This window comes from Vombatus ursinus, unplaced genomic scaffold (assembly GCF_900497805.2).
Source record: "Vombatus ursinus unplaced genomic scaffold, bare-nosed wombat genome assembly UNPS02014779.1, whole genome shotgun sequence".
In the NCBI taxonomy this organism is placed as follows: domain Eukaryota; kingdom Metazoa; phylum Chordata; class Mammalia; order Diprotodontia; family Vombatidae; genus Vombatus; species Vombatus ursinus.
Window position 1 is genome coordinate 4611871 of NW_020954557.1, and position 6386 is coordinate 4618256.

At 40.7% G+C, this 6386-nt stretch overlaps 1 pseudogene; it reads left to right on the forward strand.

Annotated features, from left to right (window-relative positions):
• Positions 1-275: 275 nt before the first annotated feature.
• LOC114045943 lies at positions 276-937 on the forward strand (annotated as a pseudogene).
• The last annotated feature ends 5449 nt before the right edge of the window (positions 938-6386 follow it).

Sequence of the window (6386 nt, forward strand, 5' to 3'; positions counted from 1 at the left end):
CAACAAGTATTTATTTAGCATCTGTTATGTGTCAGTTACTATGAAGAGAAAATGTTTGTCTTGGGTGAGATGTTAAAAAGACTGGAGTGCTAAAGTGTAATTTTTTAAAAGTATTTTTTATGGGTGATCCCCCCAAATTCAAGGCTAGACTAAAATCACTATCAGAAGTAGTCCTGGGAGTTTCGTAATGCAGCGGAGCCCACGGACGCGCAGTGCCCCAGGGAGGCGGTGCTCACAACGCTTCCCAGGCCCGGGGCTTCCCCTTCCTCGCAGCCATGGCGGGAGGACCCCTCCACGTCGCCTGGCTTCTCTCGCTAGTCCTGTCCGCCTTAGTCCAGCCCACACCGGGCTGGGAAGACGGACTGCTACCCAGATGTTACGGGTACCATCTACGATTATGGGGCCTTCCCCATTGATGGTGATAAGTACATCCCTTTTGAGCAACACGCAGGCAAATATGTCCTCTTCGTCAATGTTGCCACCTCCTGAGGCCTGACGGTCCAGTACCTTGAACTGAATGCACTGCATGAAGAATTGAAGTCCTTTGGCCTTGTTACCCTGGATTCCCCAGCAACCAATTTGGAAAGCAAGAACCAGGGCAGAACTCGGAAAGCTTGTGCGCCCAGGCGGGGACTTTGTGCCCAATTTCCAGCTTTTTGAGAAAGGAGATGTGAATGGAGAGAAAGAATATAAGTTTTACACATTCCTGAGGAATTCCTGCCCTGCCCCCTCTGAATTTATGGGCACACCCAGAAGCCTCTTCTGGGAACCCCTAAAGGCCCATGACATCCGCTGGAATTTTGAGAAGTTCCTGGTGGGGCCAGACGGTGTCCCCATCATGCGCTGGTACCACCGGGCCACAATCAGCACAGTCAAGGTGGACATCCTGGACTATCTGCGGAAGCATGGCAGCCAAGACAGGACTGCTGAAGAATGAACGGCAGAAGTAACTCTTGTCCTCAGGGAGTAGAAAAGGTTCACTGTTCAGGGAAAGGATTGCCCCAGCCCACAGACGATACTGTTTGCCTGAGACCCTGCTCCACCAGACCCTGCTATTCAGAGAATGTGTTGAGGGTGCATGGGCAGACATCAGAATGCCTATGCACACAGATGGATTTTCAGGCATTGTCAATGAGATCAGAGACAGGTGCAGACAGCCACCTCCATTTCCTAGATCCTTGCTCTACTGAATACTCAACTCATTTTCCAATATTAATGTTTTCCCAGCCCACAGCTTTTAAGTCAGGTTGCTGAACCTCTTAGATCTGTTCCTGGAGTTTACCATGACTTCCCAAGGAACACCTTTGCCTTAGCTCATCTGAAGTTAGAAGCCCTGGAAGTCCGGAGAAATAAATCAGGCCCCTCCTTCCCTCTCTCAGCCGAGTACAAATGAGTGCCTTTTCTCCCTTCTCTGAATAGCCCTTTCCAACCGCCCCACCCCATAGAGTTACCCACTGGTGAGCTGTCTAAAGGGCTCTGCCAGGGCAAAAAACTGGTGTGAGAGGAGACAGGCAGTGTCCTAAACTAGGGTGTAGCATCTCTATGATGGTGGGATGCAAAGTCTTTCCAGGGGTCTGCAAAAGGTGTCATGCATTCAGGTCGTGGCAACAAAGCGGGGACGCTGCCCCCTACAGGGGGACACACCCTCTCCTAACACTCTAGCCCCTCTGCCACATGAGAGATTAGAGTTATATCCATATTTTTACTGATGACAAATAAAAACCTTTCTGCAGCAAAAAAAAAAAAGTAGTCCTGGCGAGCCCATAAATTTAAGGCAACTTCATCAGATTGTAAAACATCCATCCCCTAAGATGTCTTGGTGAATTTTCACTTCCAGTGGGCCTGAAAATCTTGTCCCCACTGAGGGAATGATGCATACTAATAAATATATTAATATAATGACAAGCAGAATAGTTCTTGAATTACAAAAATGTAAGATTTATAAAGTGATTTCCTTACTATAACCCTGTGGCATAGTGCAAGTATTACTATTTTAATTTTAAAGATGAAGAAACTGAGATTCAAAAAGCCTTAAGTGATTTTTCTGGGGTCACACAACATGGAATTATCAGAACCAGGATGCAGTCCTGTCTTCTGCCTCCAAGTTTAGCACTATTTCTGCTATACCACTAAACTTTCCAAATAGAATCCCCTTTTCTGGGACCCAGGCTCATCCCTTGTAGCCAGGTTAAGACTGGTCTCTTTCTTCATGGCTACAAGAGCCCCAAGTCAGTAGCTCTCCTGGAATCCAGATGTTTTGATGTTCATTTGTTTCATTCGTGTCTGACTCTTTGTGGCCCCAATTGGGGTTTTCTTGGCAAAGATAAGTGGTTTGTCATTTACTTCTCCAACTCATTTTACATATGAGAACACTGAGGCAAACAAAGTTTACACAGGTAATAAGTATCTGAGACTAGGTTCGAATTCAATCTTCCTGACTCCAGGTCTGGCTCTCTATCCACAATGCCACCTAGTTGCCCCCAGAATCCAAATTAGGTTTTCTTTATTTTCTGAACTGACTTTACCCTTCCCTGGTTTTCCTCAGAGTTGAAAATTTCTTCACAACACTTTCCACCTCTACCCAATAGGCACTCCCTACTTCACACAGCCACATTTCCAAGTGCCTTCTCATATTCAGACATCCACATGGATAAAAACTTAATTATCCTTCTATGAGTAAAATCTGACAGTCACATAGTTTTAAAGTTTTCAAAGGCTTGACATGCATTATCTAATTTAAGGCTCACAACAATTGTGTGAGATAAATACTGTAAGTATTATTATCCCCATCTTACAGATGAGTAAATTGAGGCTTAGTGAGGTTAAATGACTTTCCCATGGTCATTCTGCTAGTAAACATCAGATATGAACCTAAGCGTTCTTGACTCCAAGTTTATCACTTTATGCACAATGGCCAAGTGGGATATTGGAATGAATGACCCTTTAGTGAAGGTGAAGGACACACAGATAACATTAAAACAATGTAAATCTTTACTATGTCAAATTTACATATATTTTGAGAGGGTCCTTTTTCTTTTAGGTTTTTTTTTATTGGAGCATCACTTAGTACAAAGATTTCACATTTTAAGTCCAATGTGATAAATCAATTGGCCTATTAAGAGCAAGAGGTAGATTCTTCTCTCCCCTCTAACCTGGAAATATTTTTTATCACTTTCCAAGGGGACTAAAACTGAAAAATAACAATTTACACTCTCCTATAATTATACTTTTACCCTCAATTTTCCCACCTTAATAACGTGTTGAGTTCACACAAAATGCTTTGAATTTCTTATGTTCTCAACTATTTTCAAAGCAATGCTTGGCAAACACCACATCATTTGCTGTGAAACTAGCCCTGAACAGCAGCTCCACCGGCAAGCTGCTAATGAGTGCTTAGCACCTTCACAGTTGCCTCCTGTGTTAGTGCCCAGGCTAAAATTTAGGAAGAAATTATAAAAACTAAATATACCATAATTCTATTCTGGTGCTTTATTTAGTATGGAGGTGTCCTTAATAGGACACTTAACTTAATAGCTATAAAGGCTTCAAGAAGAGCCCAGAAGAGCTGTAAGTAAAGCTAGGTCATCAGAGCTTTTCCCAGGGTGAAGACTTTTGGTGGATGAATGAGTGGGGAAAGGGGATGTTAAGGGAGGGAGGATACTTCATTAAAAGTTAATAAATTTCCTATCTATTATTTTTATTATCAAATAATAAATAAAATACAATTAATAAGTAATACTATGTGCTAGGCACTGTGCTAATTGCTGGGATATAAAAAGAGTCAAAATGCAGTCCCTGCCCTCAAGGAGCTTACAATCTAAGGGAGAAGACAACAAAGTATATACAGGATAAATAGGAAATAATTAAAAGAGGGAAGGCACTAGAATTAAGAAAGATTAGGAAAAACTTCCTGTAGAAAATGAGATTTTAATTGGGGTTTAAAAGAAGCCAGAGACATAGTAGTCAGAGCAGAGGAGGGAGGGGACCCCCAGAGAAAATGTTCAGAGCCAAAAGATGGAGTGTCTTCTTCATGGACTGGCCAGGTGACACTAGATCCAGTGATTCTGGATCAAAGAATATGTGCAGGGGAGTAATGTGTAAGAAGACTGGAATTGTAGGAGGGGGTTAGGTTGTGAAGGACTTTGGATGCCAAGCAGAGCATTTTGTATCTGATCCTGAAGGATGATTGAAGGTGCCATGGAAGAGTGTTCGTGGCAAATGCCTCATAGAAACTGCAGCAATGGGGTTTCACCATCTAACACCAGCCTGCATCACTTAGCCATTCCCCTCAAGTAGCCTCTCCATTGAGGCTCTGGTTCCATGGATCCCCTGCTTAAGTTTGCCTTTTTTCCACTACCATGCCCCACAGGGCTGCAGGTGTATTTTTATGGGGAATAGATTTTTTCCTTTGCCAATATAAGCATACCTGTGGGCAAAAGCAGTAGGACTAACTGCTCCTGAGTAGGATTGCCACCCTCTGCTCTGTTCTCTATACCACCATTGCCAATGTTCTGTTCTCTAGGCTCCTCACCACCCGCTACCTGCCATCCTCTACTCTAGGTGAAAGCATTTCTAGTTATTGCTCCAAGGTCCAGTGGTAGTTTGTAGGTGTTGACTCAGGACCAGCTTAGGTAAATGCAGTTGGACTTATCACAAGGATTTTGGCAAGAACACACACACATACACACACACATACACACACACATACCATGCACACACACACACACACACACACACACAAACACACACACACACTCACTCACTCTTTTTATCATATTTCTGTAAGTCAGGCCTCTCAAAGATAGTGATGAAGGTCACTGTTTAAGGTCTAGAGGTATTGAAATCTGCTTTGGCAGAAGATATGTCATTCTAATCAAATCATCTTGAAGTATAAAGTCTACATCTTGAAAAGATGAGATAATTTATTAATTTACCTCAATTGAATTTTTTTTTGTTTTGTAACATGTGACTCCAACTATCTCTTAAAGAAGGGGTTAATTTCCCATTATTCCCAAATAATTTGTTAAGGTTACCATTCAGCGCATATATATTCATAGAATGCAAGCCTTATAAGGGACCTCACAGAGTAGCAGGTCTAATGCTGTCATTTTATGTGTGAGAAAACTTGAGCATAGAATGAACAATGACTTTTCTTATTTCACAATTCTTAGATTCTTAAGATTCAAAGTTGGGATTCTTATTATGTACATTTGTATATATTTCTATGTGTATATATGTTTTTTTTTTCAGTTAGATTGTAAATTCTTGAGTTGAAGGGATTATTTAATTTTTATCTTGGAATCCCCAATGCCTGGAACATAATAAAGGATTTTAAATGCTTATTAATTGTTTGAGTAAATGATTTATGAGCCTGGACTAAAAATTAGACCTACCTGATTCCAAGTTTAGATTTTTTTTAAAAAAAAATTAACTTTACTTTATTTCCAGTTCCAAATTCTTTCCTTGCCATGCCCCCAGACCCAGTCATTAAGAAGGCAAGAAATACAAAACCCATTACAAATTTGAAGTCATGCAAAATAAATTTCTGAATTAGCCATATTCTGAAAATAAAAGAAAAATATGCTTTAGTCTAAGATCTGAGTCTATCAGTTCTCTATCTAAAAATGGATAGTATTTTTCATTGAAAGTCATTTGGAATAGTAGAAGGTCATTGTGTTGATCAGAATTACTAAGTCTTTCACAGTTGCTTATCTTTATAATATTGCTGTTACTGTACAAATTGTTTTCCTGATTCTGCTCACTTCACTTTATATTAGTTCATACAAGTCTTTCCAGGTTTTTCTGAAACTATCCTCTTCGTCATTTCTTACAGGACAATAGTATTACTTTATAAATATACACCATAACTTGTTCAGGCAATCTCTAATTGATGGACATCCATTCTGTTTCTACCTCTTTTTTGTTTCTTTTTTTGGGGGGGGGTTGCTTTTTTTTAGGCAATTGGGCTTAAGTGACTTGCCTAGGGTCACACAGCTAGTGTCAAGTGTTTGGTCTGAGGCTGCATTTGAACTCAGATCTTCCTGACTTCAGCGCTGGTGCTCTATCCACTGTGCCACCTAGCTGCCCCTCTAATTCTTTGCTCTCACAAAAAGAGCTGCTATAATATTTTTGTGAATGTGGGTCCTTTTCTTTTTTCTTTGATTTCTCTGGTATATAGACCTCCTATATTTTGCTGGGTATTGTTGGGCCAAAGGGTCTGAACAGTTTTATAGCTTTGAGATCATAGATCCAAATTGCTTTCTAGAATAGTTGGACTAGTTCATAGCCCTAATAAGAGTATATGAGTTTACCTGTTTTCCTATATTCCTTCCAGAATTTATAATTTTTCTTTTCTGTCATCTTAGCCAATCTGTATTTCTCTATTT